The following is a 9,602-nucleotide window of genomic DNA, read 5'->3' as shown; positions in this document are numbered from 1 at the left end:
AGCAGTTTCACTCACCATTGTTTTTGTACCATCACTACAAATGGGAATACATTGGAAAAGTCAAATTATGACTTAAAATTATTACAAAAATGCTTCTGATCTCAGACTTCCTGAGATATTTTTTATGTAACTTCAGAGATCCAGGGACCACATTCTGATAACCTAGAGTATAAGCTGATACCTCTATGAAAGCAGTGAACCTCTTTTTTTTCACTGTTACATCTTCAACACCATTGTATGTATAACAGAGCCTGGAACACTGTGGATAATCAGTAAATATTTCTAAAATATATTTAAAAAGCAAGGACAGATGGGAAATTAATCCTTTGTAAAATATAGAATAGTAACCTAAAATGTGTGTTTTTTACTGTATCTAGCTCAATAATTAACCAACATACCACAAAATGATATGAAAATCTAGTTTCATGATGTCATTTCCTTTTCTGAAGACTCTACTGACTTCTATGAGCAAAGACATTAAAATACCTATGTCAAGGAAAAGATGTGAAATTTGCAAAATCAAAGAACAAGTCGAGCATGGTGGCACATGCCTGTCATTCCAGCTTCTGAGGAGTCTGAGGCAGGAGAATCACAAGTTTGAGGTAAGTTTGGGCAATTTAGCAAGATCTTTTCTCAAATTACAAAATAAAAAGGGTTATAGATCTAGCTCAGTGGCACCCCTGGGTTCAATTCCCAGTGCCCTCCCCTAAAAAAAATTGAAGAAAAAATGATATAATGATGTATAATACATATATATAATATATAACATATATTGATATATATAATATATCTTGATGTATACATAATATATATATTGCTTAGAAGGAAGGACAGATTTAAATGCCTTTATAAATCATTTAACACTACTTTTTCTCCCTTCCTTCTCTTTCCCCTTTCTCCTTCTCCCCCTCCTCCTTTTTCTTGCAGTGCTAGAGATTGAACCCAGAACCTCATGCATGCTAGGCAATTGCCACATCTCTAGGCCAATTCAATCATTTTTACAAATGAGAAAACTAAGCAGCTTGGGGAGCTAAATGGCTGAAAATCTTGGAGTTAGTGACAAGACCAAAATATAGGATCCATCACATTTTCTCTTACACATAGCAATGATAGGAATGATGGTGGGAACCAAGAGAATGATTTTTGTGTAACTCCCTATAGATGACTGACCAAGCAAGTCCTTAAGTTACTCCATGGAATCAGGACAGAAGAACCTGAACTTGAAGGCTAGAACATCTAATATTCTCCCATTAGGGCACCTCGCTCCTCTCCCAAACTTACCCCAGCAGGCAGATGCAGACATGGCAGGGAGATTCAGGGCTAGTCCCATGGAATTATGGAGAAAAAAACGAGTCAGGGCCTTAAGAGGGAAGCAAGTAAGGCCTGAAAACAAAGAGGGTCCTGGGGCTGTACCATAGAGTAACATGGACAAGGCCAGAGTCTGGAAAAGCCCCACAGGAGAGTGTTTTTGATACTTTTCACCAGAAGCTGTCAGCATTTTCTATGGAGTTGTTATGCACATTTCAGGGTATTTACCTACCCCTCTACCCACCAAATGCCACAAATTCCTGTCACATTCACTGACAAAGATGTCCTGCACATTTCCAAATGCCCACCAGGGGGCCTGTGTCACTCTGATTATCATTTATCACACACACATTTGCTAAATGTAGTAGGACACAATTCAGGGATCATAATTGATGTTTCTCTTCTCAGATCTTTTGTTCCCCTCCCAACCACCAGGCCTCCCTCATCATCCATTAATTCTATAGCATTCATTGCATCAGGATGAGGGTAATATCCAAGAACAAGAAAGAAAACAGCTACATTTCTGAATGGAATTTTAAAATCTAAGATGAAGCCATAGGCTTTCTGTAATGAGGGTAAGGGTTTTTGAGCAAGGAAACACATTTTTAAATTTTTTTTAAGAAATACATGATAGTACCGGCCGGAGATGTGGCTCAAGCGGTAATGCGCTCGCCTGGCATGCGCAAGGCGCTGGGTTGGATCCTCAGCACCACATAAAAATAAAATAAAGATGTTGTGTCCACCAAAAACTGAAAAATAAATATTAAAAAATTCTCTCTCTCTCTCTCTCTCTCTCTCTCTCTCTCTCTCTCTCTCTCTTAAAAAGAAGAAATACATGATAGTAGAGTGTATTTTGACATACATACATGGAAAAAAACTTATTCTAATTAGGATCCCATTCTTGTGGTTGTACATGATGTGGAGGGAAACACATTTTTTTTAAGCTCAAAATGAGCAAGAGCTTGGAAGACTCAGGGCAGAAAGATTACACCATAAACCTAAGGTATGCAGTTAGAAGGAATGCAGTTAGGATGTATGTAGTTAGGAGGTATGCAATTAGAAGGTATGCAGTTAGAAGGTATGCAGTTATCTACCAAAAGGGAATGAAATGCTGGAAGGAGGAAAAGCATCTGAAAGCATGTGACTAGAATTTAGGTCTCCAGTAAAGGGGTGGCACCCTCCCACCTGGGCTCTCCTGAGTCATCATAGAGGACTGGCTATTCCCTGGGGTGCAGGAAGAACTTAGAGCACAGCCTTCACTTTGCTGCCAGCAGGGCTCACTGACGAGGGTCCTGCTCACTGCACAGCTGAGGCAAGTGATTCCCCACCCTCCAGGATACTCAGCACCCATCAGTTTCCCGAACCCCCAAAACAATACAAAAGGGTCCAAAAGCAGGATGGCCAAATGGAAGGAGCTTGTGGTCTGGGAGGGGCTAGCAGACATGAGTGGCAGGGAAAGGGGAGGATTGCCAAAGACTAGAAGGAACTGCCCATCTCGGCAAACATTGGGCGGAGTTCCGCAAAGTCAGTACAACACATAAATGATAAGGGGAAAAAAGAAGAAGGAGCAGGAAGAAGAAGAGGGGACAGAGAGGAAGGAGGGAGGGGAAAGACAGGAAGGAAAGGAAGCAGGGGCAAAAATCCAAGATGTGCTGAGCATAAATCTGCCAATTGCAAGGTTCATGCAGGAGGTCAAGTTTTAGTTCTCAAATAGAAAGGAGCCTTGGCAACTAAGTGCCGTGCATAAGGCCCAGAGAATTAATCCTCAATGCTGAGGTAAATATTTATCCTTTGCTAGAGTTTGGAAGGTGAATGTCCCCCAAAGGTCTATTATTGAAGGTTGAGCCCCAGGGTGGCATTATTGGGAGGTACTCTGGAAAAAAAATGAAAAGGAAAAGGAAAGGGAGCCTTATGGGAGGTCGTCAGGTCATTGGGGATGTTCCCCCAATGGGGACTATGGACCTTGCCCCTTCCTCTTTTTTTTTTTTTTCATACATATACTTTTTTAGTTGTTGATGGACCTTTATTTTATTTATTTATATGTGTTGCTGAGAATGGAACCCAGTGCCTCCCACATGCTAGTGCTCTACCACTGAGCTACAATCCCAGCCCCCCTCTTACTCTTGCTTCTTGGACATGAGGTGAAGAGCTTGCTCTGCCACATGCTTCCAACCACTGTAATCTGATACCATCACCAGAGAGCTAAAAGCAATGAGTCTTCCTGATCATGGACTGGAACCTCTAAATCTATAAGCCAAAATAAACCTTTTCTCCCTATAAGTTATTTATTTACTCAGGTATTTTGTTATAGTGATTAAAAGCTTACATATTTCACCTTTAGTTAAATATTTTAAATTTGCAGGAAATACCTAGTAGCCATATATCAGATATTTACCTTGTTTGAGCTAATTCCTTATGTAGTTTTGATGATTATAAATTGACAAACAAGTGCCCTTTTTACTTCTCTGTGATTGTAAATGCCACTAACTACCACCTAACTGTACAGGGTTGAAGACTGCCATAATCAACAGATGAGATATTTTAAGTTGTAATCTATCCATTTTTAAATCAGTGAAATATTTCCTATTTTGTACTAAGTATAGCTTTAAAATTAACTGTCATGAGAAAAATATTAAAAGTTTAGACCTTAGTATTCTTAAAATCTCCTCCAAAGCGCCACAATTCCTAAACTGAGAAACATAGTGTAAATTCAGAGAGAGACATACCACCTTAGATCTGACTAAATAAACAGGAAGAATTTATTTAGGAATTAAATTATTTAGGAACTAAATAAATAGGTTTTTCTCTTTACCCATATTCATAGAGGTTATTTTTGTTTTTGTTTTAATCTAGATATTGTTAACATTCAAATTTTAAACTGGGTGAACATACACTATGCACATGTCTTTGGAGATAATCCAAATGGGCATTCCTTTTATTTTACTCACTCCAAGTAAGACTGGAGTTTATCCATGTTTGACATTGTGAGCAGCTCATTTTTAATGTTAGTAATTTCTTATTTTCTCCCTCTCCAAAACAATAGAATTTTACCTTGTTCTCAACAACAGCAAAATAGTCTGGAAAAACAAGAACAACAAGTACATTATATTACTCAGTTTAGGAATACTTTGCATAAAATAGCAAATGTTTCATTGATTTAAAAAATGGGCTGGGCTGGGGTTATGGATCAGTGGTAGAACGCTTGCCTAGTACGTGTGAGGCCCTGGGTTTGATCCTCAGTACCACATAAAAATAAATAAAATAAAGGTATTGTGTCCAACTACAACTAAAAAATAAATATTTAAAAAATAAAAAATAAAAAAATGGCTGATTACAGCGTGAAGAATCTCATCTGTTGATAATGGCAGTCTTCAGTCCAGATAGTTGGGGGGTGACTTCAGTGGTACAATCACAGGAGGGTCTGTTTTCAGTAAATTCTGTTTCATGTTACCAAAGAGCAGAGTGCCTATGTTCTAACATAACTCATCTAGTTTTGCAATCAAAGTCCTGTGAAATTTCATGTTCTTATTATTAAATATATGGGTTATTCAACTTCCTTGCCTCATGTCAAAACCAAGTGATAAAACAAAGGAATGTGCTGAAGTCATCCCATGTAATTGTGTACCTGAACCTTTTATGGTTGAATTTTATGACTTTATTCATGAAAAAAAAAATGTCCACAAGCTAGACTTTCAGGTCATTTCTGATAGACTGGGGTTGGTGCCATTGTTTATTTGCTTGTTTAGTTTACTTTTCAGTGAGAATGAATTGGTATTTCAGAGGGTATATATGCTTTAGTTATATAACGAACAGAGAAAACTTCTTAGACTTCTTGAAAATTTTCTTTTTTTTTTTTCTTTTTCTATTTTCTTCTTTTCTTTTTGGGACAGAATCTTGCTTTGTTGTCCAGGCTATCCTTGAACTCCTGGTCTCAAGTGAACTTCCTGCCTCGACCTCCCTACTACGTGGGACTTTAAGTATACACTATCATGACCAGCTATTTCTTAGACTTCTTAATCATACAAATATGTTCTCTGGATAACATCTAAAGAGAGTTGAAAGAATTGTGAATTTGAAATTTCTTTCTTCTTTTGATCATCTCTTTTGTTAACTAACAAGAAACACAAAATATAACTTTCAAGTTCAAATTTAAAGTCCAAGAAAAATGTGCGTTAAAAAGATGGCTCTGAGGAGCACAAGCAACTTGTATCTTGCACTTGCAGCTACTCTTTCAAACAAGTCAGAACTGATAAGAAACTATTGAGAAACTCTTATCAGTCCTTGCAAAAATAGCTCAACTCATTCTAATCTGGCAAAGACTTAAAGGGTCTAAATTCCTAAAAGCATTATGGGCATTTTTTTTTCCTATTTGATAAGTATGCTGCATAAGGTTGATTTTTGTTACAATAAATTCAGAGTTAAAATGACATTTTATTCATATGAAACACTGAGTGCATTTGCAGCCAGCAAAAAAGATGGTTGCTTAAACTGACACTGCAGAATGTTGCAGGAAGTGTTGGTTAGAATTGGCACATTTGCTCTGAGTTGGTGAATTCCAGGCAGGTTTACTAATGGGAAGTAGGGCTCTTCCCTGACTGTTTGGCTCTGAATCATGGCCACCTCTGATTCCTAAATGACAACTGCTGTTAATGTTCTGGTGCATGTCCTAACAGTCTTTTCCTCTCTTCATATACATTTTTTAATTATAAAATAAATTATAAAGTTATATAAGATTATAATTATTAATTATAAAGTTGATTTTGTAATGTACTCGATATTTTATAAATCTTTTTTTCCACTAACAATGTATGATTAATTTTTTTGAAAACCATGTTCAATGTTGTAAGATTACCTATCATCTAACTATAACATAGTTTCTTAGTTTTCAATTTCTGGACACTTAGGGTATTTCCAATTTTTGCCTATTACAAATATTGCTGTGATTAACATCCTTGAACTTAAAATTTGTGGAAGGGAACATTCTGATTATTTCCTATAGGTAAATTCTTAGATGTAGCATTACTCGGGCTGCGCATGGTGGCACATGAATGTAATCCTAGTGACCCAGATATATCTTCAGCAGGAGTATTGCAAGTTTAAGGCCAGACTCAGCAACTCAGCAAGACCCTGTCTTAAAATAAAAAGTAAAAAGGAATGGGGATATAGCTCAGTGCCCCTGGGTTTAATTCCCACCACCCCCCCCACAAAAAAAATAATGTCACTGGCTTAGAAGGCAAATATTGTTAAGTGATGACCTGAAATATTACTATCCTCAGATAGTAAATGGAAACAACTTGTATGTTTTCAACAATCTTTTTGAAAAATTAACATATATATGCTTGAAAGATTACCTGTCATCAAACTATAACATAATTTCTTAGTTTTCTATTATGGAAACTTAGGTTATATAACTTTTTTAAAAAAGAAATTGTGGGGTTGGGGTTGTGGCTCAGTGGTAGAGTGCTTGCCTAGCATGTGTGAGGCACTGAGTTCGATCCTCAGCACCACATAAAAATAAACAAAGTAAAAGTCCATTGACAACTAAAAAATATTTTTTAAAAAGAAGTTGTGTTATGTATGGGGGAAATTATTATTGAAAAATTTTAATCAGAGGGATAACATGATCTGATTATTATTTTAGAAGGTCACTCAGGCTCTTTGGCTGCAAATGGACTGTGGGGAGCAAAGGCAGAAGCAGTCTATTTCAACAGTCCAGGAGAGAGAGAACAGTGGCTTGCAGCAGGGGGCAGCAGTGAAGGGGGGAATGTGCAGTGACGACCAGATTCTGGATCTCTTTTTGTAGAAGATGGATTGGATATGGGGTAAAGAGAAAGAAAGGAGTGAAGATTAACTCTAAGTTTGTTTGTTTGTTTTTATATTTTCTTTTTGTTATAGATGGACACAATGCCTTTATTTTATTTTTATGTGGTGCTGAGAATCTAACCCAGATTAACCCTCACACGTAAGAGACAAGCGCTCTACCACTGAACCCCAACTCCAGCCCCAACTCCAAGTGTTTTAGACCTCACCAGTTGGAAAGATGATATTGACATCAAATAACCAGGGAAAGGCCAAAGGTGGGACAGGTGTGGAGAGAACAGGAACTCAGTTTAAAGAGAGTGAGTTTGAGGTGTCCAGTGTCCACGTGGAGCTGTTCAGGACTGCCTAATATATAAGTCTAGAGTGCTGGAGTAAGCAGACAGGTGTTTGAAATATAAATTTGGGCATCATTAGTATATAGATGGCATATAAAGCCAAGAGCCTGGGTGAAGTTACAAAGGGAGTTGGTACAGACAGAAGAGAACTAAAGGCGAGGGAGGAGGAGTTTCTGATATGAAGAACACTTACTATGCATCAGGCATTGTGTTTGTGTTTTGTATTGATTATAGGTTTACCCATTTAACCTCCAAAGCATCTCAACAAAGAGTTCAATTATTATCCATATTTTACAGTGGAGGAATCAAAGGCACAGAAAGATGGTCTGTAAATAGAGTATCTATTTTATGAGCTCACTTGATAAAAACAAGTCTTATCTCCCTTATTGAATAATGCAATCTTACTCCGAAGTAATCCAAAATGTTTTTCTGGGGTGGGGAATGGGGGTACAAGTTTTATCCCGCATGTCTCAAAAATCTTCAAAGTACTGGGGAACGTTCCAGTTATATTTTAAAGAATCAGCATGACTAATCTGTTCAAAGATATTTTTCTTTCTAGCTGACAGTACGTTGTAGGGAAGAATGTTGAGAAGAGTGAAAAAAAAGTGTTATGTTAAAATGAGAGACATTTTTTGGTGTTTGTTGTATCTTTTTTTTTTTTTTTTTTCTTTTTGCCTATAGTGCTGGGGATTGAACCTGGGCCTGGGGCATGCTAAGTGAATGCTCTGCAATGAAGCTATGCTCCAAAGCCCTTGTGTTCAGTAGTTCTTAAAGGCATTGTCTTCATTTGCTTTTACATGTCTTTCTCAAGAACTATTCATTCTTTAAATATATTTAGGGGTGGGAGAGGCAATTCAATGAAGGGGAATTGTTACAGTCCTCCTACCCCATTCTGTAACATATTTAGAAATTCTCAATGGGATAGTTTCCAAGGCTATACCTTACCCTAATAGACATGTGCATCAGGCAGGGAAAGAAAAAAAAAAAAACTATAATAGGTTAATTATTTCAGGAGGCTTCCAGAAAAAAAAAATATTTCTAATTGTCTCATTGGTAGCATGGAGATTTTTATATCACTGAACAAATTTCAAGATGAGTGAATTTGCACTTTGATCTTCAACTTTCTCCTCTTCCTTGGGAAAAGGGCTAATACAAAAGGGGAGATGGGAAAGGAGAATTTGTTAAAAAAAAAAAAAGTTCAGGCAGATCAATTTTTGGAGAAAAGAGAAATGGATATTGAGGATTTAGAAATAAAATTGTGCTTGTCAGCAGTGTTCCTTAGAAAGTTTTCTCCTACCTTTGGGGATTCCTTTTACTTGGGTTAAGTACTATTGTCTTAAATAATAATTGAATAATGCAATAATAATTAAATAATCCCACTGGGGAAGGAAGAACAGAGAGGTACCCAAATAAGCCAGAATTGACTGAAGAGGTATTTTTCTATAGGACACAACATAGAAACAATGGACAGATGTGTACATTTACTTAAATACTACAGAGCAGCATGACCCTTGAATAACAATACCAAAAAAGAGAATTTCAGGATTAATTCAAAGGTGTGAAAACCAGTAAAATAACAACAACAACAAAAAGGATCCTTTAAAGGTTATATTCATAGGAAGAACAAAAACAAAAAGACTATTTGGGGAAAGATGACCGAATGCTAAAACAATATTAGAGAATGCACAATGCAAAATTAACCTTCTTTCCATTCTTCTCTCAATAACTAAGTTCAAATGGGAAGAGCAAAAGAGGACTGGTCAAGAGGAAACCTAAATCCAAGCAGGATAAGGAATAAGAGATTTTTTAAAAATTTATTTTGTAATTGTACTTGGACACAATACCTTTATTTTATTTATTTATTTATATGTGGTTTTGAGGATCGAACCCAGGGCCTCCCACATGCTAGGCAAGTGCTTTACCGCTGAGCCACAACCCCAGCCCCAGGAATAGGAGATTTTTAACAATTTTTGTTAGTTTAATGAGTTTGGTTATAGGACCAGACTAATTATATGATAAGACATTTAGAGAACTGGGGTTATAATCATGCAACTAATGTTAACAATCTTAGAAAGTAATTTTATGAACAGAAAGTCAGCATAGATTCATGGAGAATCAATGCTGTCAACCTGTTACATA

Source organism: Marmota flaviventris, chromosome 7 (genome assembly GCF_047511675.1).
Source record: "Marmota flaviventris isolate mMarFla1 chromosome 7, mMarFla1.hap1, whole genome shotgun sequence".
Classification (NCBI taxonomy): domain Eukaryota; kingdom Metazoa; phylum Chordata; class Mammalia; order Rodentia; family Sciuridae; genus Marmota; species Marmota flaviventris.
The sequence above is the reverse complement of the archived record's forward strand: the minus strand, read 5'-3'. Positions refer to the sequence as shown.